At 43.5% G+C, this 25,356-nt stretch overlaps 17 non-coding genes across 17 annotated transcripts; all 17 read right to left on the bottom strand.

Annotated features, from left to right (window-relative positions):
• Positions 1 to 1,338: 1,338 nt before the first annotated feature.
• Positions 1,339 to 1,420, bottom strand: trnas-aga (transfer RNA serine (anticodon AGA)). Its single transcript has one exon. It is a non-coding gene; the product is annotated as a tRNA-Ser (tRNA).
• Positions 1,421 to 1,636: 216 nt separating this feature from the next.
• trnad-guc (transfer RNA aspartic acid (anticodon GUC)) lies at positions 1,637 to 1,708 on the bottom strand. The gene has a single exon. It is a non-coding gene; the product is annotated as a tRNA-Asp (tRNA).
• Positions 1,709 to 3,289: 1,581 nt separating this feature from the next.
• Positions 3,290 to 3,371, bottom strand: trnas-aga (transfer RNA serine (anticodon AGA)). Its single transcript has one exon. It is a non-coding gene; the product is annotated as a tRNA-Ser (tRNA).
• A 216-nt stretch (positions 3,372 to 3,587) lies between these two features.
• Positions 3,588 to 3,659, bottom strand: trnad-guc (transfer RNA aspartic acid (anticodon GUC)). Its single transcript has one exon. It is a non-coding gene; the product is annotated as a tRNA-Asp (tRNA).
• Positions 3,660 to 5,238: 1,579 nt separating this feature from the next.
• On the bottom strand, positions 5,239 to 5,320 carry trnas-aga (transfer RNA serine (anticodon AGA)). The gene has a single exon. It is a non-coding gene; the product is annotated as a tRNA-Ser (tRNA).
• Positions 5,321 to 7,188: 1,868 nt separating this feature from the next.
• Positions 7,189 to 7,270, bottom strand: trnas-aga (transfer RNA serine (anticodon AGA)). Its single transcript has one exon. It is a non-coding gene; the product is annotated as a tRNA-Ser (tRNA).
• A 1,868-nt stretch (positions 7,271 to 9,138) lies between these two features.
• On the bottom strand, positions 9,139 to 9,220 carry trnas-aga (transfer RNA serine (anticodon AGA)). The gene has a single exon. It is a non-coding gene; the product is annotated as a tRNA-Ser (tRNA).
• Positions 9,221 to 11,088: 1,868 nt separating this feature from the next.
• On the bottom strand, positions 11,089 to 11,170 carry trnas-aga (transfer RNA serine (anticodon AGA)). Its single transcript has one exon. It is a non-coding gene; the product is annotated as a tRNA-Ser (tRNA).
• Positions 11,171 to 11,386: 216 nt separating this feature from the next.
• On the bottom strand, positions 11,387 to 11,458 carry trnad-guc (transfer RNA aspartic acid (anticodon GUC)). The gene has a single exon. It is a non-coding gene; the product is annotated as a tRNA-Asp (tRNA).
• Positions 11,459 to 13,037: 1,579 nt separating this feature from the next.
• On the bottom strand, positions 13,038 to 13,119 carry trnas-aga (transfer RNA serine (anticodon AGA)). The gene has a single exon. It is a non-coding gene; the product is annotated as a tRNA-Ser (tRNA).
• Positions 13,120 to 14,987: 1,868 nt separating this feature from the next.
• Positions 14,988 to 15,069, bottom strand: trnas-aga (transfer RNA serine (anticodon AGA)). Its single transcript has one exon. It is a non-coding gene; the product is annotated as a tRNA-Ser (tRNA).
• Positions 15,070 to 15,285: 216 nt separating this feature from the next.
• On the bottom strand, positions 15,286 to 15,357 carry trnad-guc (transfer RNA aspartic acid (anticodon GUC)). Its single transcript has one exon. It is a non-coding gene; the product is annotated as a tRNA-Asp (tRNA).
• Positions 15,358 to 16,936: 1,579 nt separating this feature from the next.
• trnas-aga (transfer RNA serine (anticodon AGA)) lies at positions 16,937 to 17,018 on the bottom strand. The gene has a single exon. It is a non-coding gene; the product is annotated as a tRNA-Ser (tRNA).
• Positions 17,019 to 18,886: 1,868 nt separating this feature from the next.
• Positions 18,887 to 18,968, bottom strand: trnas-aga (transfer RNA serine (anticodon AGA)). The gene has a single exon. It is a non-coding gene; the product is annotated as a tRNA-Ser (tRNA).
• A 1,868-nt stretch (positions 18,969 to 20,836) lies between these two features.
• Positions 20,837 to 20,918, bottom strand: trnas-aga (transfer RNA serine (anticodon AGA)). Its single transcript has one exon. It is a non-coding gene; the product is annotated as a tRNA-Ser (tRNA).
• A 216-nt stretch (positions 20,919 to 21,134) lies between these two features.
• Positions 21,135 to 21,206, bottom strand: trnad-guc (transfer RNA aspartic acid (anticodon GUC)). The gene has a single exon. It is a non-coding gene; the product is annotated as a tRNA-Asp (tRNA).
• Positions 21,207 to 22,787: 1,581 nt separating this feature from the next.
• Positions 22,788 to 22,869, bottom strand: trnas-aga (transfer RNA serine (anticodon AGA)). The gene has a single exon. It is a non-coding gene; the product is annotated as a tRNA-Ser (tRNA).
• Between the last annotated feature and the right edge of the window lie 2,487 nt (positions 22,870 to 25,356).

Genomic DNA, 25,356 nt, shown 5'->3' with positions numbered 1-25,356 from the left:
AGGGAAAGAGTGAGAGAAAGACAATGATAAAGACAGTGACAAGGAGAGAGACAGATAGAGAGAAAGAGATAGAAACTAAAACAGAAAATGATGGAAATACTTCTCAGGTTAGAGGCAGGGACTAACAGAGACAGGCAAAGAAATGGACAGACCGAAATGATGGGAAAGAGAGCGCCAGTCAGACAAAGAATCTGAGAGAATCCCATTGGAACAGACGTGGGCACCGTGAGAAAGAGACAGATTGAGAGACTGAGACAAACGGAGAAACAGGGACAGACAGAGTGAGTCAGACTGAGAGAGATAAAGACTCAGACATACAAACACATACACAGCTCTGTGGAGAGAGAGAGAGAGGCAGAGACCGAGCGACACAGATACATTTCACAATTTCATTTCATTATCGGTTCAGAGTGACACATAGTTACAGAAAATTGTTGATTCAACCGATGAAAATCGGACATCACTGATCAGAATGGGAGGAAATCTGTTTTAAAATAAATAGAAACCAGGAGTGGGGAAGAACCCACGGTGGGAAACCCTTTGAAGTTTAAGGCCAACGACATAACCACTCGGTTATCCTGGCCCTGTGAGAGCTTGGATTCTGTCTCTGTGACAAACTGGGCTTCAACCCCAACCCCACATACAAACACATGCACATAGTCTTTTAGTGAGCATTTACGAACATTTTTAGTAATATTGACACGGGGGCAACTCTCCTACTCTGTTTCGAGTAATGCTCTGGGACCTTTCATATCCACCCGAGGGTGCAGACGGAGCTTCAATTTAACATTTCATCCGAAAGTCAACAGCTTCAACATTGCAAAATTCCCCAAGTGCTGCACTTGAGTGTTAGCCAAGATGATATGCTCAAGACCAAGGAGTGCGACTTGAACACACAAACTCCTGATTCAGTCGAGAATGCTGCCACTGAACCAAAGCCGATACAAAAGTTCACAACCGTATTATTTTCCCCAAGTCTTTTTTATAAGTTCCAGGACATACCAAATTCATATGATGATTTCCACAGACAGTTGCACATACACAGAGACAAAAATAGAGATAGACAGACACAGAGACACATATAACCAAAAATTTACACGCACCAACGGGCATGCACAGATGCCTTAGACATCTCGAGGGATAGACAGGCTGAATCACTGTCGCAACTTTGACTGATTGTTGCGATTTTTTAATCGGATGTATCGTGAATATTGCAGATTAATAAAAATGAGAACAAATGTAAGTGTTGAAAGGTGTGGGACGTTATTCCAATTATCACATGATCAGTTTGGTCGAGAACTGGTTAAATTGTGAAATGGAATGAAAAATGCTGAGAATCGTAGTCGGCAGGATTCGAACCTGCGCGGGAAAATCCCAATGGATTTCTAGTCCATCGCCTTAACCACTCGGCCACGACTACTGTGTTGCTGGCTTTTTAAACGTTACTCAGAAAAAACTCAGTCATCCATCTCTGTGCAGCAGACGGCCAAAGAATGCTGAAAAAGTCTCCGTTTGCTAAAAATGTGGAAGGGGCAAACTCCTCTACCTGTATTTTCACAGTTCGATTTCGCTCTGGAATTTTTAATATGCATCTACCAAGAAACAGAAGTAAAAATCAACATTTTGAAACATCTGCCTCCCCGTCGGGGAATTGAACCCCGGTCTCCCGCGTGACAGGCGGGGATACTCACCACTATACTAACGAGGAACTGACGGATAGCTGCTCTGTCGGAGCAGGAATCGAGCTGTGAACAGAACTGGACACCATGAGAAGTCGACAGACACATTGAGAGACAGAGACAAACCGACAAACAGGGAGAGACAGACACCGAGATAGAGACAACGAGAGACAGAAAGTGTGAGACTGAGAAGGAGAGGCAGATTGGGTGAGAAAAAGACTCAAACACATACAGAGACAGAGATTTGTGTGTTTGATCTATTCAGAGAGAAAGGGAAAGAGTGAGAGAAAGACAATGATAAAGACAGTGAAAAGGAGAGAGACAGATAGAGAGAAAGAGATAGAGACTAAAACAGAAAATGATGGAAATACTTCTCAGGTTAGATGCAGGGACTAACAGAGACAGGCAAAGAAATGGACAGACCGAAATGATGGGAAAGAGAGAGCCAGTCAGACAAAGAATCTGAGAGAATCCCATTGGAACAGACGTGGGCACCGTGAGAAAGAGACAGATTGAGAGACTGAGACAAACGGAGAAACAGGGACAGACAGAGTGAGTCAGACTGAGAGAGACAAAGACTCAGACATACAAACACATACACAGCTCTGTGGAGAGAGAGAGAGAGGCAGAGACCGAGCGACACAGATACATTTCACAATTTCATTTCATTATCGGTTCAGAGTGACACATAGTTACAGAAAATTGTTGATTCAACCGATGAAAATCGGACATCACTGATCAGAATGGGAGGAAATCTGTTTTAAAATAAATAGAAACCAGGACTGGGGAAGAACCCACGGTGGAAAACCCTTTGAAGTTTAAGGCCAACGACATAACCACTCGGTTATCCTGGCCCTGTGAGAGCTTGGATTCTGTCTCTGTGACAAACTGGGCTTCAACCCTAACCCCACATACAAACACATGCACATAGTCTTTTAGTGAGCATTTACGAACATTTTTAGTAATATTGACACGGGGGCTACTCTCCTACTCTGTTTCGAGTAATGCTCTGGGACCTTTCATATCCACCCGAGGGTGCAGACGGAGCTTCAATTTAACATTTCATCCGAAAGTCAACAGCTTCAACATTGCAAAATTCCCCAAGTGCTGCACTTGAGTGTTAGCCAAGATGATATGCTCAAGTCCAAGGAGTGCGACTTGAACACACAAACTCCTGATTCAGTCGAGAATGCTGCCACTGAACCAAAGCCGATACAAAAGTTCACAACCGTATTATTTTCCCCAAGTTTTTTTTATAAGTTCCAGGACATACCAAATTCATATGATGATTTCCACAGACAGTTGCACATACACAGAGACAAAAATAGAGATAGACAGACACAGAGACACACATAACCAAAAATTTACACGCACCAACGGGCATGCACAGATGCCTTAGACATCTCGAGGGATAGACAGGCTGAATCACTGTCGCAACTTTGACTGATTTTTGCGATGTTTTAAACGGATGTATCGTGAATATTGCAGATTAATAAAAATGAGAAACAAATGTCAGTGTTGAAAGGTGTGGGACTTTATTCCATTTATCACATGATCAGTTTGGCAGAGAACTGGTCAAATTGTGAAATGGAATGAAAAATGCTGAGAATCGTAGTCGGCAGGATTCGAACCTGCGCGGGAAAATCCCAATGGATTTCTAGTCCATCGCCTTAACCACTCGGCCACGACTACTGTGTCGCTGGCTTTTTAAACGTTACTCGGAAAAAACTCAGTCCTCCATCTCTGTGCAGCAGACGGCCAAAGAATCCTGAAAAAGTCTCCGGTTGCTAAAAATCTGGAAGAGGCAAACTCCTCTACCTGTATTTTCACAGTTCGATTTCGCTCTGGAATTTTTAACATGTATCTACCAAGAAACAGAAGTAAAAATCAACATTTTGAAACATCTGCCTCCCCGTCGGGGAATTGAACCCCGGTCTCCCGCGTGACAGGCGGGGATACTCACCACTATACTAACGAGGAACGGACGGATAGCTGCTCTGTCGGAGCAGGAATCGAGCTGTGAACAGAACTGGACACCATGAGAAGTCGACAGACACATTGAGAGACAGAGACAAACCGACAAACATGGAGAGACAGACACCGAGATAGAGACAACGAGAGACAGAAAGTGTGAGACTGAGAAGGAGAGGCAGATTGGGTGAGAAAAAGACTCAAACACATACAGAGACAGAGATTTGTGTGTTTGATCTATTAAGAGAGAAAGGGAAAGAGTGAGAGAAAGACAATGATAAAGACAGTGACAAGGAGAGAGACAGATAGAGAGAAAGAGATAGAGACCAAAACAGAAAATTATGGAAATACTTCTCAGGTTAGAGGCAGGGACTAACAGAGACAGGCAAAGAAAGGGACAGACCGAAATGATGGGAAAGAGAGCGCCAGTCAGACAAAGAATCTGAGAGAATCCCATTGGAACAGACGTGGGCACCGTGAGAAAGAGACAGATTGAGAGACTGAGACAAACGGAGAAACAGGGACAGACAGAGTGAGTCAGACTGAGAGAGACAAAGACTCAGACATACAAACACATACACAGCTCTGTGGAGAGAGAGAGAGAGGCAGAGACCGAGCGACACAGATACATTTCACAATTTCATTTCATTATCGGTTCAGAGTGACACATAGTTACAGAAAATTGTTGATTCAACCGATGAAAATCGGACATCACTGATCAGAATGGGAGGAAATCTGTGTTAAAATAAATAGAAACCAGGAGTGGGGAAGAACCCACGGTGGAAAACCCTTTGAAGTTTAAGGCCAACGACATAACCACTCGGTTATCCTGGCCCTGTGAGAGCTTGGATTCTGTCTCTGTGACAAACTGGGCTTCAACCCCAACCCCACATACAAACACATGCACATAGTCTTTTAGTGAGCATTTACGAACATTTTGAGGAATATTGACACGAGGGCAACTCTCCTACTCTGTTTCGAGTAATGCTCTGGGACCTTTCATATCCACCCGAGGGTGCAGACGGAGCTTCAATTTAACATTTCATCCGAAAGTCAACAGCTTCAACATTGCAAAATTCCCCAAGTGCTGCACTTGAGTGTTAGCCAAGATGAAATGCTCAAGTCCAAGGAGTGCGACTTGAACACACAAACTCCTGATTCAGTCGAGAATGCTGCCACTGAACCAAAGCCGATACAAAAGTTCACAACCGTATTATTTTCCCCAAGTCTTTTTTATAAGTTCCAGGACATACCAAATTCGTATGATGATTTCCACACACAGTTGCACATACACAGAGACAAAAGTAGAGATAGACAGACACAGAGACACACATAACCAAAAATTTACACGCACCAACGGGCATGCACAGATGCCTTAGCCATCTCGAGGGATAGACAGGCTGAATCACTGTCGCAACTTTGACTGATTGTTGCGATTTTTTAAACGGATGTATCGTGAATATTGCAGATTAATAAAAATGAGAACAAATGTCAGTGTTGAAAGGTGTGGACGTTATTCCAATTATCACATGATCAGTTTGGAAGAGAACTGGTTAAATTGTGAAATGGAATGAAAAATGCTGAGAATCGTAGTCGGCAGGATTCGAACCTGCGCGGGAAAATCCCAATGGATTTCTAGTCCATCGCCTTAACCACTCGGCCACGACTACTGTGTCGCTGGCTTTTTAAACGTTACTCAGAAAAAACTCAGTCATCCATCTCTGTGCAGCAGACGGCCAAAGAATCCTGAAAAAGTCTCCGTTTGCTAAAAATCTGGAAGAGGCAAACTCCTCGACCTGTATTTTCACAGTTCGATTTCGCTCTGGAATATTTAACATGTATCTACCAAGAAACAGAAGTAAAAATCAACATTTTGGAACATCTGCCTCCACGTCGGGGAATTGAACCCCAGTCTCCCGCGTGACAGGCGGGGATACTCACCACTATACTAACGAGGAACTGACGGATAGCTGCTCTGTCGGAGCAGGAATCGAGCTGTGAACAGAACTGGACACCATGAGAAGTCGACAGACACATTGAGAGACAGAGACAAACCGACAAACAGGGAGAGACAGACACCGAGATAGAGACAACGAGAGACAGAAAGTGTGAGACTGAGAAGGAGAGGCAGATTGGGTGAGAAAAAGACTCAAACACATACAGAGACAGAGATTTGTGTGTTTGATCTATTAAGAGAGAAAGGGAAAGAGTGAGAGAAAGACAATGATAAAGACAGTGACAAGGAGAGAGACAGATAGAGAGAAAGAGATAGAAACTAAAACAGAAAATGATGGAAATACTTCTCAGGTTAGAGGCAGGGACTAACAGAGACAGGCAAAGAAATGGACAGACCGAAATGATGGGAAAGAGAGCGCCAGTCAGACAAAGAATCTGAGAGAATCCCATTGGAACAGACGTGGGCACCGTGAGAAAGAGACAGATTGAGAGACTGAGACAAACGGAGAAACAGGGACAGACAGAGTGAGTCAGACTGAGAGAGACAAAGACTCAGACATACAAACACATACACAGCTCTGTGGAGAGAGAGAGAGAGGCAGAGACCGAGCGACACAGATACATTTCACAATTTCATTTCATTATCGGTTCAGAGTGACACATAGTTACAGAAAATTGTTGATTCAACCGATGAAAATCGGACATCACTGATCAGAATGGGAGGAAATCTGTTTTAAAATAAATAGAAACCAGGAGTGGGGAAGAACCCACGGTGGGAAACCCTTTGAAGTTTAAGGCCAACGACATAACCACTCGGTTATCCTGGCCCTGTGAGAGCTTGGATTCTGTCTCTGTGACAAACTGGGCTTCAACCCCAACCCCACATACAAACACATGCACATAGTCTTTTAGTGAGCATTTACGAACATTTTTAGTAATATTTACACGGGGGCAACTCTCCTACTCTGTTTCGAGTAATGCTCTGGGACCTTTCATATCCACCCGAGGGTGCAGACGGAGCTTCAATTTAACATTTCATCCGAAAGTCAACAGCTTCAACATTGCAAAATTCCCCAAGTGCTGCACTTGAGTGTTAGCCAAGTTGATATGCTCAAGTCCAAGGAGTGCGACTTGAACACACAAACTCCTGATTCAGTCGAGAATGCTGCCACTGAACCAAAGCCGGTACAAAAGTTCACAACCGTATTATTTTCCACAAGTCTTTTTTATAAGTTCCAGGACATACCAAATTCATGGTGATGATTTCCACAGACAGTTGCACATACACAGAGACAAAAGTAGAGATAGACAGACACAGAGACACACATAACCAAAAATTTACACGCACCAACGGGCATGCACAGATGCCTTAGCCATCTCGAGGGATAGACAGGCTGAATCACTGTCGCAACTTTGACTGATTGTTGCGATTTTTTAAACGGATGTATCGTGAATATTGCAGATTAATAAAAATGAGAACAAATGTCAGTGTTGAAAGGTGTGGACGTTATTCCAATTATCACATGATCAGTTTGGAAGAGAACTGGTTAAATTGTGAAATGGAATGAAAAATGCTGAGAATCGTAGTCGGCAGGATTCGAACCTGCGCGGGAAAATCCCAATGGATTTCTAGTCCATCGCCTTAACCACTCGGCCACGACTACTGTGTCGCTGGCTTTTTAAACGTTACTCAGAAAAAACTCAGTCATCCATCTCTGTGCAGCAGACGGCCAAAGAATCCTGAAAAAGTCTCCGTTTGCTAAAAATCTGGAAGAGGCAAACTCCTCGACCTGTATTTTCACAGTTCGATTTCGCTCTGGAATATTTAACATGTATCTACCAAGAAACAGAAGTAAAAATCAACATTTTGGAACATCTGCCTCCACGTCGGGGAATTGAACCCCAGTCTCCCGCGTGACAGGCGGGGATACTCACCACTATACTAACGAGGAACTGACGGATAGCTGCTCTGTCGGAGCAGGAATCGAGCTGTGAACAGAACTGGACACCATGAGAAGTCGACAGACACATTGAGAGACAGAGACAAACCGACAAACAGGGAGAGACAGACACCGAGATAGAGACAACGAGAGACAGAAAGTGTGAGACTGAGAAGGAGAGGCAGATTGGGTGAGAAAAAGACTCAAACACATACAGAGACAGAGATTTGTGTGTTTGATCTATTAAGAGAGAAAGGGAAAGAGTGAGAGAAAGACAATGATAAAGACAGTGACAAGGAGAGAGACAGATAGAGAGAAAGAGATAGAAACTAAAACAGAAAATGATGGAAATACTTCTCAGGTTAGAGGCAGGGACTAACAGAGACAGGCAAAGAAATGGACAGACCGAAATGATGGGAAAGAGAGCGCCAGTCAGACAAAGAATCTGAGAGAATCCCATTGGAACAGACGTGGGCACCGTGAGAAAGAGACAGATTGAGAGACTGAGACAAACGGAGAAACAGGGACAGACAGAGTGAGTCAGACTGAGAGAGACAAAGACTCAGACATACAAACACATACACAGCTCTGTGGAGAGAGAGAGAGAGGCAGAGACCGAGCGACACAGATACATTTCACAATTTCATTTCATTATCGGTTCAGAGTGACACATAGTTACAGAAAATTGTTGATTCAACCGATGAAAATCGGACATCACTGATCAGAATGGGAGGAAATCTGTTTTAAAATAAATAGAAACCAGGAGTGGGGAAGAACCCACGGTGGGAAACCCTTTGAAGTTTAAGGCCAACGACATAACCACTCGGTTATCCTGGCCCTGTGAGAGCTTGGATTCTGTCTCTGTGACAAACTGGGCTTCAACCCCAACCCCACATACAAACACATGCACATAGTCTTTTAGTGAGCATTTACGAACATTTTTAGTAATATTTACACGGGGGCAACTCTCCTACTCTGTTTCGAGTAATGCTCTGGGACCTTTCATATCCACCCGAGGGTGCAGACGGAGCTTCAATTTAACATTTCATCCGAAAGTCAACAGCTTCAACATTGCAAAATTCCCCAAGTGCTGCACTTGAGTGTTAGCCAAGTTGATATGCTCAAGTCCAAGGAGTGCGACTTGAACACACAAACTCCTGATTCAGTCGAGAATGCTGCCACTGAACCAAAGCCGGTACAAAAGTTCACAACCGTATTATTTTCCACAAGTCTTTTTTATAAGTTCCAGGACATACCAAATTCATGGTGATGATTTCCACAGACAGTTGCACATACACAGAGACAAAAGTAGAGATAGACAGACACAGAGACACACATAACCAAAAATTTACACGCACCAACGGGCATGCACAGATGCCTTAGCCATCTCGAGGGATAGACAGGCTGAATCACTGTCGCAACTTTGACTGATTGTTGCGATTTTTTAAACGGATGTATCGTGAATATTGCAGATTAATAAAAATGAGAACAAATGTCAGTGTTGAAAGGTGTGGACGTTATTCCAATTATCACATGATCAGTTTGGAAGAGAACTGGTTAAATTGTGAAATGGAATGAAAAATGCTGAGAATCGTAGTCGGCAGGATTCGAACCTGCGCGGGAAAATCCCAATGGATTTCTAGTCCATCGCCTTAACCACTCGGCCACGACTACTGTGTCGCTGGCTTTTTAAACGTTACTCAGAAAAAACTCAGTCATCCATCTCTGTGCAGCAGACGGCCAAAGAATCCTGAAAAAGTCTCCGTTTGCTAAAAATCTGGAAGAGGCAAACTCCTCGACCTGTATTTTCACAGTTCGATTTCGCTCTGGAATATTTAACATGTATCTACCAAGAAACAGAAGTAAAAATCAACATTTTGGAACATCTGCCTCCACGTCGGGGAATTGAACCCCAGTCTCCCGCGTGACAGGCGGGGATACTCACCACTATACTAACGAGGAACTGACGGATAGCTGCTCTGTCGGAGCAGGAATCGAGCTGTGAACAGAACTGGACACCATGAGAAGTCGACAGACACATTGAGAGACAGAGACAAACCGACAAACAGGGAGAGACAGACACCGAGATAGAGACAACGAGAGACAGAAAGTGTGAGACTGAGAAGGAGAGGCAGATTGGGTGAGAAAAAGACTCAAACACATACAGAGACAGAGATTTGTGTGTTTGATCTATTAAGAGAGAAAGGGAAAGAGTGAGAGAAAGACAATGATAAAGACAGTGACAAGGAGAGAGACAGATAGAGAGAAAGAGATAGAAACTAAAACAGAAAATGATGGAAATACTTCTCAGGTTAGAGGCAGGGACTAACAGAGACAGGCAAAGAAATGGACAGACCGAAATGATGGGAAAGAGAGCGCCAGTCAGACAAAGAATCTGAGAGAATCCCATTGGAACAGACGTGGGCACCGTGAGAAAGAGACAGATTGAGAGACTGAGACAAACGGAGAAACAGGGACAGACAGAGTGAGTCAGACTGAGAGAGACAAAGACTCAGACATACAAACACATACACAGCTCTGTGGAGAGAGAGAGAGAGGCAGAGACCGAGCGACACAGATACATTTCACAATTTCATTTCATTATCGGTTCAGAGTGACACATAGTTACAGAAAATTGTTGATTCAACCGATGAAAATCGGACATCACTGATCAGAATGGGAGGAAATCTGTTTTAAAATAAATAGAAACCAGGAGTGGGGAAGAACCCACGGTGGGAAACCCTTTGAAGTTTAAGGCCAACGACATAACCACTCGGTTATCCTGGCCCTGTGAGAGCTTGGATTCTGTCTCTGTGACAAACTGGGCTTCAACCCCAACCCCACATACAAACACATGCACATAGTCTTTTAGTGAGCATTTACGAACATTTTTAGTAATATTTACACGGGGGCAACTCTCCTACTCTGTTTCGAGTAATGCTCTGGGACCTTTCATATCCACCCGAGGGTGCAGACGGAGCTTCAATTTAACATTTCATCCGAAAGTCAACAGCTTCAACATTGCAAAATTCCCCAAGTGCTGCACTTGAGTGTTAGCCAAGTTGATATGCTCAAGTCCAAGGAGTGCGACTTGAACACACAAACTCCTGATTCAGTCGAGAATGCTGCCACTGAACCAAAGCCGGTACAAAAGTTCACAACCGTATTATTTTCCACAAGTCTTTTTTATAAGTTCCAGGACATACCAAATTCATGGTGATGATTTCCACAGACAGTTGCACATACACAGAGACAAAAATAGAGATAGACAGACACAGAGACACATATAACCAAAAATTTACACGCACCAACGGGCATGCACAGATGCCTTAGACATCTCGAGGGATAGACAGGCTGAATCACTGTCGCAACTTTGACTGATAGTTGCGATTTTTTAAACGGATGTATCGTGAATATTGCAGATTAATAAAAATGAGAACAAATGTCAGTGTTGAAAGGTGTGGACGTTATTCCAATTATCACATGATCAGTTTGGTAGAGAACTGGTTAAATTGTGAAATGGAATGAAAAATGCTGAGAATCGTAGTCGGCAGGATTCGAACCTGCGCGGGAAAATCCCAATGGATTTCTAGTCCATCGCCTTAACCACTCGGCCACGACTACTGTGTCGCTGGCTTTTTAAACGTTACTCAGAAAAAACGCAGTCATCCATCTCTGTGCAGCAGACGGCCAAAGAATGCTGAAAAAGTCTCCGTTTGCTAAAAATGTGGAAGGGGCAAACTCCTCTACCTGTATTTTCACAGTTCGATTTCGCTCTGGAATTTTTAATATGCATCTACCAAGAAACAGAAGTAAAAATCAACATTTTGAAACATCTGCCTCCCCGTCGGGGAATTGAACCCCGGTCTCCCGCGTGACAGGCGGGGATACTCACCACTATACTAACGAGGAACTGACGGATAGCTGCTCTGTCGGAGCAGGAATCGAGCTGTGAACAGAACTGGACACCATGAGAAGTCGACAGACACATTGAGAGACAGAGACAAACCGACAAACAGGGAGAGACAGACACCGAGATAGAGACAACGAGAGACAGAAAGTGTGAGACTGAGAAGGAGAGGCAGATTGGGTGAGAAAAAGACTCAAACACATACAGAGACAGAGATTTGTGTGTTTGATCTATTAAGAGAGAAAGGGAAAGAGTGAGAGAAAGACAATGATAAAGACAGTGAAAAGGAGAGAGACAGATAGAGAGAAAGAGATAGAGACTAAAACAGAAAATGATGGAAATACTTCTCAGGTTAGATGCAGGGACTAACAGAGACAGGCAAAGAAATGGACAGACCGAAATGATGGGAAAGAGAGAGCCAGTCAGACAAAGAATCTGAGAGAATCCCATTGGAACAGACGTGGGCACCGTGAGAAAGAGACAGATTGAGAGACTGAGACAAACGGAGAAACAGGGACAGACAGAGTGAGTCAGACTGAGAGAGACAAAGACTCAGACATACAAACACATACACAGCTCTGTGGAGAGAGAGAGAGAGGCAGAGACCGAGCGACACAGATACATTTCACAATTTCATTTCATTATCGGTTCAGAGTGACACATAGTTACAGAAAATTGTTGATTCAACCGATGAAAATCGGACATCACTGATCAGAATGGGAGGAAATCTGTTTTAAAATAAATAGAAACCAGGACTGGGGAAGAACCCACGGTGGAAAACCCTTTGAAGTTTAAGGCCAACGACATAACCACTCGGTTATCCTGGCCCTGTGAGAGCTTGGATTCTGTCTCTGTGACAAACTGGGCTTCAACCCCAACCCCACATACAAACACATGCACATAGTCTTTTAGTGAGCATTTACGAACATTTTGAGGAATATTGACACGAGGGCAACTCTCCTACTCTGTTTCGAGTAATGCTCTGGGACCTTTCATATCCACCCGAGAGTGCAGACGGAGCTTCAATTTAACATTTCATCCGAAAGTCAACAGCTTCAACATTGCAAAATTCCCCAAGTGCTGCACTTGAGTGTTAGCCAAGATGAAATGCTCAAGTCCAAGGAGTGCGACTTGAACACACAAACTCCTGATTCAGTCGAGAATGCTGCCACTGAACCAAAGCCGATACAAAAGTTCACAACCGTATTATTTTCCCCAAGTCTTTTTTATAAGTTCCAGGACATACCAAATTCGTATGATGATTTCCACACACAGTTGCACATACACAGAGACAAAAGTAGAGATAGACAGACACAGAGACACACATAACCAAAAATTTACACGCACCAACGGGCATGCACAGATGCCTTAGCCATCTCGAGGGATAGACAGGCTGAATCACTGTCGCAACTTTGACTGATTGTTGCGATTTTTTAAACGGATGTATCGTGAATATTGCAGATTAATAAAAATGAGAACAAATGTCAGTGTTGAAAGGTGTGGACGTTATTCCAATTATCACATGATCAGTTTGGAAGAGAACTGGTTAAATTGTGAAATGGAATGAAAAATGCTGAGAATCGTAGTCGGCAGGATTCGAACCTGCGCGGGAAAATCCCAATGGATTTCTAGTCCATCGCCTTAACCACTCGGCCACGACTACTGTGTCGCTGGCTTTTTAAACGTTACTCAGAAAAAACTCAGTCATCCATCTCTGTGCAGCAGACGGCCAAAGAATCCTGAAAAAGTCTCCGTTTGCTAAAAATCTGGAAGAGGCAAACTCCTCGACCTGTATTTTCACAGTTCGATTTCGCTCTGGAATATTTAACATGTATCTACCAAGAAACAGAAGTAAAAATCAACATTTTGGAACATCTGCCTCCACGTCGGGGAATTGAACCCCAGTCTCCCGCGTGACAGGCGGGGATACTCACCACTATACTAACGAGGAACTGACGGATAGCTGCTCTGTCGGAGCAGGAATCGAGCTGTGAACAGAACTGGACACCATGAGAAGTCGACAGACACATTGAGAGACAGAGACAAACCGACAAACAGGGAGAGACAGACACCGAGATAGAGACAACGAGAGACAGAAAGTGTGAGACTGAGAAGGAGAGGCAGATTGGGTGAGAAAAAGACTCAAACACATACAGAGACAGAGATTTGTGTGTTTGATCTATTAAGAGAGAAAGGGAAAGAGTGAGAGAAAGACAATGATAAAGACAGTGACAAGGAGAGAGACAGATAGAGAGAAAGAGATAGAAACTAAAACAGAAAATGATGGAAATACTTCTCAGGTTAGAGGCAGGGACTAACAGAGACAGGCAAAGAAATGGACAGACCGAAATGATGGGAAAGAGAGCGCCAGTCAGACAAAGAATCTGAGAGAATCCCATTGGAACAGACGTGGGCACCGTGAGAAAGAGACAGATTGAGAGACTGAGACAAACGGAGAAACAGGGACAGACAGAGTGAGTCAGACTGAGAGAGACAAAGACTCAGACATACAAACACATACACAGCTCTGTGGAGAGAGAGAGAGAGGCAGAGACCGAGCGACACAGATACATTTCACAATTTCATTTCATTATCGGTTCAGAGTGACACATAGTTACAGAAAATTGTTGATTCAACCGATGAAAATCGGACATCACTGATCAGAATGGGAGGAAATCTGTTTTAAAATAAATAGAAACCAGGAGTGGGGAAGAACCCACGGTGGGAAACCCTTTGAAGTTTAAGGCCAACGACATAACCACTCGGTTATCCTGGCCCTGTGAGAGCTTGGATTCTGTCTCTGTGACAAACTGGGCTTCAACCCCAACCCCACATACAAACACATGCACATAGTCTTTTAGTGAGCATTTACGAACATTTTTAGTAATATTTACACGGGGGCAACTCTCCTACTCTGTTTCGAGTAATGCTCTGGGACCTTTCATATCCACCCGAGGGTGCAGACGGAGCTTCAATTTAACATTTCATCCGAAAGTCAACAGCTTCAACATTGCAAAATTCCCCAAGTGCTGCACTTGAGTGTTAGCCAAGTTGATATGCTCAAGTCCAAGGAGTGCGACTTGAACACACAAACTCCTGATTCAGTCGAGAATGCTGCCACTGAACCAAAGCCGGTACAAAAGTTCACAACCGTATTATTTTCCACAAGTCTTTTTTATAAGTTCCAGGACATACCAAATTCATGGTGATGATTTCCACAGACAGTTGCACATACACAGAGACAAAAATAGAGATAGACAGACACAGAGACACATATAACCAAAAATTTACACGCACCAACGGGCATGCACAGATGCCTTAGACATCTCGAGGGATAGACAGGCTGAATCACTGTCGCAACTTTGACTGATAGTTGCGATTTTTTAAACGGATGTATCGTGAATATTGCAGATTAATAAAAATGAGAACAAATGTCAGTGTTGAAAGGTGTGGACGTTATTCCAATTATCACATGATCAGTTTGGTAGAGAACTGGTTAAATTGTGAAATGGAATGAAAAATGCTGAGAATCGTAGTCGGCAGGATTCGAACCTGCGCGGGAAAATCCCAATGGATTTCTAGTCCATCGCCTTAACCACTCGGCCACGACTACTGTGTCGCTGGCTTTTTAAACGTTACTCAGAAAAAACTCAGTCATCCATCTCTGTGCAGCAGACGGCCAAAGAATGCTGAAAAAGTCTCCGTTTGCTAAAAATGTGGAAGGGGCAAACTCCTCTACCTGTATTTTCACAGTTCGATTTCGCTCTGGAATTTTTAATATGCATCTACCAAGAAACAGAAGTAAAAATCAACATTTTGAAACATCTGCCTCCCCGTCGGGGAATTGAACCCCGGTCTCCCGCGTGACAGGCGGGGATACTCACCACTATACTAACGAGGAACTGACGGATAGCTGCTCTGTCGGAGCAGGAATCGAGCTGTGAACAGAACTGGACACCATGAGAAGTCGACAGACACATTGAGAGACAGAGACAAACCGACAAACAGGGAGAGACAGACACCGAGATAGAGACAACGAGAGACAGAAAGTGTGAGACTGAGAAGGAGAGGCAGATTGGGTGAGAAAAAGACTCAAACACATACAGAGACAGAGATTTGTGTGTTTGATCTATTAAGAGAGAAAGGGAAAGAGTGAGAGAAAGACAATGATAAAGACAGTGAAAAGGAGAGAGACAGATAGAGAGAAAGAGATAGAGACTAAAACAGAAAATGATGGAAATACTTCTCAGGTTAGATGCAGGGACTAACAGAGACAGGCAAAGAAATGGACAGACCGAAATGATGGGAAAGAGAGAGCCAGTCAGACAAAGAATCTGAGAGAATCCCATTGGAACAGACGTGGGCACCGTGAGAAAGAGACAGATTGAGAGACTGAGACAAACGGAGAAACAGGGACAGACAGAGTGAGTCAGACTGAGAGAGACAAAGACTCAGACATACAAACACATACACAGCTCTGTGGAGAGAGAGAGAGAGGCAGAGACCGAGCGACACAGATACATTTCACAATTTCATTTCATTATCGGTTCAGAGTGACACATAGTTACAGAAAATTGTTGATTCAACCGATGAAAATCGGACATCACTGATCAGAATGGGAGGAAATCTGTTTTAAAATAAATAGAAACCAGGACTGGGGAAGAACCCACGGTGGAAAACCCTTTGAAGTTTAAGGCCAACGACATAACCACTCGGTTATCCTGGCCCTGTGAGAGCTTGGATTCTGTCTCTGTGACAAACTGGGCTTCAACCCCAACCCCACATACAAACACATGCACATAGTCTTTTAGTGAGCATTTACGAACATTTTGAGGAATATTGACACGAGGGCAACTCTCCTACTCTGTTTCGAGTAATGCTCTGGGACCTTTCATATCCACCCGAGAGTGCAGACGGAGCTTCAATTTAACATTTCATCCGAAAGTCAACAGCTTCAACATTGCAAAATTCCCCAAGTGCTGCACTTGAGTGTTAGCCAAGATGAAATGCTCAAGTCCAAGGAGTGCGACTTGAACACACAAACTCCTGATTCAGTCGAGAATGCTGCCACTGAACCAAAGCCGATACAAAAGTTCACAACCGTATTATTTTCCCCAAGTCTTTTTTATAAGTTCCAGGACATACCAAATTCGTATGATGATTTCCACACACAGTTGCACATACACAGAGACAAAAGTAGAGATAGACAGACACAGAGACACACATAACCAAAAATTTACACGCACCAACGGGCATGCACAGATGCCTTAGCCATCTCGAGGGATAGACAGGCTGAATCACTGTCGCAACTTTGACTGATTGTTGCGATTTTTTAAACGGATGTATCGTGAATATTGCAGATTAATAAAAATGAGAACAAATGTCAGTGTTGAAAGGTGTGGACGTTATTCCAATTATCACATGATCAGTTTGGAAGAGAACTGGTTAAATTGTGAAATGGAATGAAAAATGCTGAGAATCGTAGTCGGCAGGATTCGAACCTGCGCGGGAAAATCCCAATGGATTTCTAGTCCATCGCCTTAACCACTCGGCCACGACTACTGTGTCGCTGGCTTTTTAAACGTTACTCAGAAAAAACTCAGTCATCCATCTCTGTGCAGCAGACGGCCAAAGAATCCTGAAAAAGTCTCCGTTTGCTAAAAATCTGGAAGAGGCAAACTCCTCGACCTGTATTTTCACAGTTCGATTTCGCTCTGGAATATTTAACATGTATCTACCAAGAAACAGAAGTAAAAATCAACATTTTGGAACATCTGCCTCCACGTCGGGGAATTGAACCCCAGTCTCCCGCGTGACAGGCGGGGATACTCACCACTATACTAACGAGGAACTGACGGATAGCTGCTCTGTCGGAGCAGGAATCGAGCTGTGAACAGAACTGGACACCATGAGAAGTCGACAGACACATTGAGAGACAGAGACAAACCGACAAACAGGGAGAGACAGACACCGAGATAGAGACAACGAGAGACAGAAAGTGTGAGACTGAGAAGGAGAGGCAGATTGGGTGAGAAAAAGACTCAAACACATACAGAGACAGAGATTTGTGTGTTTGATCTATTAAGAGAGAAAGGGAAAGAGTGAGAGAAAGACAATGATAAAGACAGTGACAAGGAGAGAGACAGATAGAGAGAAAGAGATAGAAACTAAAACAGAAAATGATGGAAATACTTCTCAGGTTAGAGGCAGGGACTAACAGAGACAGGCAAAGAAATGGACAGACCGAAATGATGGGAAAGAGAGCGCCAGTCAGACAAAGAATCTGAGAGAATCCCATTGGAACAGACGTGGGCACCGTGAGAAAGAGACAGATTGAGAGACTGAGACAAACGGAGAAACAGGGACAGACAGAGTGAGTCAGACTGAGAGAGACAAAGACTCAGACATACAAACACATACACAGCTCTGTGGAGAGAGAGAGAGAGGCAGAGACCGAGCGACACAGATACATTTCACAATTTCATTTCATTATCGGTTCAGAGTGACACATAGTTACAGAAAATTGTTGATTCAACCGATGAAAATCGGACATCACTGATCAGAATGGGAGGAAATCTGTTTTAAAATAAATAGAAACCAGGAGTGGGGAAGAACCCACGGTGGGAAACCCTTTGAAGTTTAAGGCCAACGACATAACCACTCGGTTATCCTGGCCCTGTGAGAGCTTGGATTCTGTCTCTGTGACAAACTGGGCTTCAACCCCAACCCCACATACAAACACATGCACATAGTCTTTTAGTGAGCATTTACGAACATTTTTAGTAATATTTACACGGGGGCAACTCTCCTACTCTGTTTCGAGTAATGCTCTGGGACCTTTCATATCCACCCGAGGGTGCAGACGGAGCTTCAATTTAACATTTCATCCGAAAGTCAACAGCTTCAACATTGCAAAATTCCCCAAGTGCTGCACTTGAGTGTTAGCCAAGTTGATATGCTCAAGTCCAAGGAGTGCGACTTGAACACACAAACTCCTGATTCAGTCGAGAATGCTGCCACTGAACCAAAGCCGGTACAAAAGTTCACAACCGTATTATTTTCCACAAGTCTTTTTTATAAGTTCCAGGACATACCAAATTCATGGTGATGATTTCCACAGACAGTTGCACATACACAGAGACAAAAATAGAGATAGACAGACACAGAGACACATATAACCAAAAATTTACACGCACCAACGGGCATGCACAGATGCCTTAGACATCTCGAGGGATAGACAGGCTGAATCACTGTCGCAACTTTGACTGATAGTTGCGATTTTTTAAACGGATGTATCGTGAATATTGCAGATTAATAAAAATGAGAACAAATGTCAGTGTTGAAAGGTGTGGACGTTATTCCAATTATCACATGATCAGTTTGGTAGAGAACTGGTTAAATTGTGAAATGGAATGAAAAATGCTGAGAATCGTAGTCGGCAGGATTCGAACCTGCGCGGGAAAATCCCAATGGATTTCTAGTCCATCGCCTTAACCACTCGGCCACGACTACTGTGTCGCTGGCTTTTTAAACGTTACTCAGAAAAAACTCAGTCATCCATCTCTGTGCAGCAGACGGCCAAAGAATCCTGAAAAAGTCTCCGTTTGCTAAAAATCTCGAAGAGGCAAACTCCTCGACCTGTATTTTCACAGTTCGATTTCGCTCTGGAATTTTTAACATGTATCTACCAAGAAACAGAAGTAAAAATCAACATTTTGGAACATCTGCCTCCACGTCGGGGAATTGAACCCCAGTCTCCCGCGTGACAGGCGGGGATACTCACCACTATACTAACGAGGAACTGACGGATAGCTGCTCTGTCGGAGCAGGAATCGAGCTGTGAACAGAACTGGACACCATGAGAAGTCGACAGACACATTGAGAGACAGAGACAAACCGACAAACAGGGAGAGACAGACACCGAGATAGAGACAACGAGAGACAGAAAGTGTGAGACTGAGAAGGAGAGGCAGATTGGGTGAGAAAAAGACTCAAACACATACAGAGACAGAGATTTGTGTGTTTGATCTATTAAGAGAGAAAGGGAAAGAGTGAGAGAAAGACAATGATAAAGACAGTGACAAGGAGAGAGACAGATAGAGAGAAAGAGATAGAAACTAAAACAGAAAATGATGGAAATACTTCTCAGGTTAGAGGCAGGGACTAACAGAGACAGGCAAAGAAATGGACAGACCGAAATGATGTGAAAGAGAGCGCCAGTCAGACAAAGAATCTGAGAGAATCCCATTGGAACAGACGTGGGCACCGTGAGAAAGAGACAGATTGAGAGACTGAGACAAACGGAGAAACAGGGACAGACAGAGTGAGTCAGACTGAGAGAGACAAAGACTCAGACATACAAACACATACACAGCTCTGTGGAGAGAGAGAGAGAGGCAGAGACCGAGCGACACAGATACATTTCACAATTTCATTTCATTATCGGTTCAGAGTGACACATAGTTACAGAAAATTGTTGATTCAACCGATGAAAATCGGACATCACTGATCAGAATGGGAGGAAATCTGTTTTAAAATAAATAGAAACCAGGAGTGGGGAAGAACCCACGGTGGGAAACCCTTTGAAGTTTAAGGCCAACGACATAACCACTCGGTTATCCTGGCCCTGTGAGAGCTTGGATTCTGTCTCTGTGACAAACTGGGCTTCAACCCCAACCCCACATACAAACACATGCACATAGTCTTTTAGTGAGCATTTACGAACATTTTTAGTAATATTGACACGGGGGCAACTCTCCTACTCTGTTTCGAGTAATGCTCTGGGACCTTTCATATCCACCCGAGGGTGCAGACGGAGCTTCAATTTAACATTTCATCCGAAAGTCAACAGCTTCAACATTGCAAAATTCCCCAAGTGCTGCACTTGAGTGTTAGCCAAGATGATATGCTCAAGTCCAAGGAGTGCGACTTGAACACACAAACTCCTGATTCAGTCGAGAATGCTGCCACTGAACCAAAGCCGATACAAAAGTTCACAACCGTATTATTTTCCCCAAGTCTTTTTTATAAGTTCCAGGACATACCAAATTCATATGATGATTTCCACAGACAGTTGCACATACACAGAGACAAAAATAGAGATAGACAGACACAGAGACACATATAACCAAAAATTTACACGCACCAACGGGCATGCACAGATGCCTTAGACATCTCGAGGGATAGACAGGCTGAATCACTGTCGCAACTTTGACTGATTGTTGCGATTTTTTAATCGGATGTATCGTGAATATTGCAGATTAATAAAAATGAGAACAAATGTCAGTGTTGAAAGGTGTGGGACGTTATTCCAATTATCACATGATCAGTTTGGTCGAGAACTGGTTAAATTGTGAAATGGAATGAAAAATGCTGAGAATCGTAGTCGGCAGGATTCGAACCTGCGCGGGAAAATCCCAATGGATTTCTAGTCCATCGCCTTAACCACTCGGCCACGACTACTGTGTTGCTGGCTTTTTAAACGTTACTCAGAAAAAACTCAGTCATCCATCTCTGTGCAGCAGACGGCCAAAGAATGCTGAAAAAGTCTCCGTTTGCTAAAAATGTGGAAGGGGCAAACTCCTCTACCTGTATTTTCACAGTTCGATTTCGCTCTGGAATTTTTAATATGCATCTACCAAGAAACAGAAGTAAAAATCAACATTTTGAAACATCTGCCTCCCCGTCGGGGAATTGAACCCCGGTCTCCCGCGTGACAGGCGGGGATACTCACCACTATACTAACGAGGAACTGACGGATAGCTGCTCTGTCGGAGCAGGAATCGAGCTGTGAACAGAACTGGACACCATGAGAAGTCGACAGACACATTGAGAGACAGAGACAAACCGACAAACAGGGAGAGACAGACACCGAGATAGAGACAACGAGAGACAGAAAGTGTGAGACTGAGAAGGAGAGGCAGATTGGGTGAGAAAAAGACTCAAACACATACAGAGACAGAGATTTGTGTGTTTGATCTATTAAGAGAGAAAGGGAAAGAGTGAGAGAAAGACAATGATAAAGACAGTGAAAAGGAGAGAGACAGATAGAGAGAAAGAGATAGAGACTAAAACAGAAAATGATGGAAATACTTCTCAGGTTAGATGCAGGGACTAACAGAGACAGGCAAAGAAATGGACAGACCGAAATGATGGGAAAGAGAGAGCCAGTCAGACAAAGAATCTGAGAGAATCCCATTGGAACAGACGTGGGCACCGTGAGAAAGAGACAGATTGAGAGACTGAGACAAACGGAGAAACAGGGACAGACAGAGTGAGTCAGACTGAGAGAGACAAAGACTCAGACATACAAACACATACACAGCTCTGTGGAGAGAGAGAGAGAGGCAGAGACCGAGCGACACAGATACATTTCACAATTTCATTTCATTATCGGTTCAGAGTGACACATAGTTACAGAAAATTGTTGATTCAACCGATGAAAATCGGACATCACTGATCAGAATGGGAGGAAATCTGTTTTAAAATAAATAGAAACCAGGACTGGGGAAGAACCCACGGTGGAAAACCCTTTGAAGTTTAAGGCCAACGACATAACCACTCGGTTATCCTGGCCCTGTGAGAGCTTGGATTCTGTCTCTGTGACAAACTGGGCTTCAACCCTAACCCCACATACAAACACATGCACATAGTCTTTTAGTGAGCATTTACGAACATTTTTAGTAATATTGACACGGGGGCTACTCTCCTACTCTGTTTCGAGTAATGCTCTGGGACCTTTCATATCCACCCGAGGGTGCAGACGGAGCTTCAATTTAACATTTCATCCGAAAGTCAACAGCTTCAACATTGCAAAATTCCCCAAGTGCTGCACTTGAGTGTTAGCCAAGATGATATGCTCAAGTCCAAGGAGTGCGACTTGAACACACAAACTCCTGATTCAGTCGAGAATGCTGCCACTGAACCAAAGCCGATACAAAAGTTCACAACCGTATTATTTTCCCCAAGTTTTTTTTATAAGTTCCAGGACATACCAAATTCATATGATGATTTCCACAGACAGTTGCACATACACAGAGACAAAAATAGAGATAGACAGACACAGAGACACACATAACCAAAAATTTACACGCACCAACGGGCATGCACAGATGCCTTAGACATCTCGAGGGATAGACAGGCTGAATCACTGTCGCAACTTTGACTGATTTTTGCGATGTTTTAAACGGATGTATCGTGAATATTGCAGATTAATAAAAATGAGAAACAAATGTCAGTGTTGAAAGGTGTGGGACTTTATTCCATTTATCACATGATCAGTTTGGCAGAGAACTGGTCAAATTGTGAAATGGAATGAAAAATGCTGAGAATCGTAGTCGGCAGGATTCGAACCTGCGCGGGAAAATCCCAATGGATTTCTAGTCCATGGCCTTAATCACTCGGCCACGACTACTGTGTCGATAGCTTTTTAAACGTTACTCAGAAAAAACTCAGTCATCCATCTCTGTGCAGCAGACGGCCAAAGAATCCTGAAAAAGTCTCCGTTTGCTAAAAATCTGGAAGAGGCAATCTCCTCTACCTGCATTTTCACAGTTCAATTTCACTCTGGATTTTTTGATATGTATCTCTACCAAGAAACAAAAGTAAAATTCTACATTTTGAAACAACTGCCTTCCCGCACGGTGAATTGAACCCAGGGATCCCGCGTGACAGGCGAGGATATTCACGACTATACTAACGAGGAACTGACGGGTAACTGCTCTGTCGGAGAAGGAATCGAGCTGTGAACAGAACTGGACACAATGAGAAGTCAACAGACACATTGAGAGACAGAGACAAACCGACAAACAGGGAGAGACAGACACCGAGATAGAGACAACGAGAGACAGAAAGTGTGAGACTGAGAAGGAGAGGCAGGATGTGTGAGAAAAAGACTCAAACACATAAATATACAGAGATGTGTGTGTGTGATCTATTAAGAGAGAGAGGGAAAGAGTGAGAGAAAGGCAATGATAAAGATAGTGACAAGGCGAGAGACAGATAGAGAGAGAGAGATAGAGACTAAAACAGAAAATAATGGAAATACTTCTCAGGTTAGAGGCAGGGACTAACAGAGGCAGGCAAAGACATGGACAGACCGAAATGATGGGAAAGAGAGAGCCAGTCAGACAAAGAATCTGAGAGAATCCCATTGGAACAGACGTGGGCACCGTGAGAAAGAGACAGATTGAGAGACTGAGACAAACGGAGAAACAGGGACAGACAGATTGAGTCAGACTGAGAGAGACAAAGACTCAAACATCCAAACACATACACAACTCTGTGAAGAGAAAGAGAGAGGCAGGGACCGAGCGAAACTGATCCCTTTCACAATTTTATTTCATTATCGGTTCAGAGTGTCACACAGTTACAGAAAATTGTTGATTCAACCGATGAAAATCGGACATCACTGATCAGAATGGGAGGAAATCCGTGTTAATTTAAATAAAAACCAGGAGTGGGGAAGAACCCACGCTGGGAAAACCCTTTGAAGTTTAAGGCCAACGCCCTTACCAGTCGGCTATCCTGGTCCTGTTAGAGCTTGGATTCTGTCTCTGTGACAAACTAGGCTTCAACCCCAACCCCACATACAAACACATGCACATAGTCTTTTAGTGAGCATTTACGAACATTTTTAGTAATATTTACACGGGGGAAACTCTCCTATTCTGTTTCGAATAATGCTCTGGGACCTTTCATATCCACCCGAGGGTGCAGACGGAGCTTCAATGTAATATTTCATCCGAGAGTCAACAGCTTCAACATTGCAAAATTCCCCAAGTGCTGCACTTGAGTGTTAGCCAAGATGATATGCTCAAGTCCAAGGAGTTCGACTTGAACACACAAACTCCCGATTCAGTCGAGAATGCTGCCACTGAACCAAAGCCGATACAAAAGTTCACAACCATATTATTTTCCCCAAGTCTTTTTTATAAGTTCCAGGACATACCAAATTCATGGTGATGATTTCCACAGACAGTTGCACATATGGAGAGACAAAAATAGAGATAGACAGACACAGAGACACACACACACATAACCAAAAATTTACACGCACCAACGGGCATGCACAGATGCCTGAGACATCTCGAGGGATAGACAGGCTGAATCACTGTCGCAACTTTGACTGATTTTTGCGATGTTTTAAACGGATGTATCGTGAATATTGCAGATTAATAAAAATGAGAAACAAATGTCAGTGTTGAAAGGTGTGGGACGTTATTCCATTTATCTCATGATCAGTTTGGCAGAGAACTGGTTAAATTGTGAAATGGAAAGAATAATGCTGAGAATCGAAGTTGGCAGGATTCGAATCTGCGTGGGAAAATCCCAATGGATTTCTAGTCCGACAGCAGGGAGAGACAGAGAGCGAGATAGAGACAACGAGAGACAGAAAGTGTGAGACAATGATGGAATGGCAGACTGAGTGTGAAAAAGACTCAAATACATACATATACAGAGATGTGTGTGTGTGATCTATTCAGAGAGAGAGGGAAAGAGTGAGAGAAAGACAATGATAAAGACAGTGACAAGGAGAGAGACTGATCGAGAAAGAGAGATAGAGACTAAAAGAGAAAATGATGGAAAAACTCAGCAGGTTAGAGACAGAGCAAGGAAAGACAGCAGGCAGAGACATAGACAGATCGAGAGAGACAGTCAGACAGAGAGGGATGATGGGAAAGAGAGAGCCAAATAGACAGGGAGACTGAGAGAATCCCATTGGAGCAGAACTTTTACACCGTGAGAAAGTAAGAGACAGATTGAGAGATAGGGACAAACAGAGAAACATAGAAAATATGTGCAGGAGTAGGCCATTCGGGCTTTCGAGTCTGCACCACCATTCAATAAGATCATGGCTGATGATTCAGCTCAGTACCCCTTTCCTGCTTTCTCTCCATAC

This window comes from Pristiophorus japonicus, chromosome 23, assembly GCF_044704955.1.
Source record: "Pristiophorus japonicus isolate sPriJap1 chromosome 23, sPriJap1.hap1, whole genome shotgun sequence".
Lineage (NCBI taxonomy): Eukaryota > Metazoa > Chordata > Chondrichthyes > Pristiophoridae > Pristiophorus > Pristiophorus japonicus.
The sequence above is the reverse complement of the archived record's forward strand: the minus strand, read 5'-3'. Positions and strand labels throughout refer to the sequence as shown.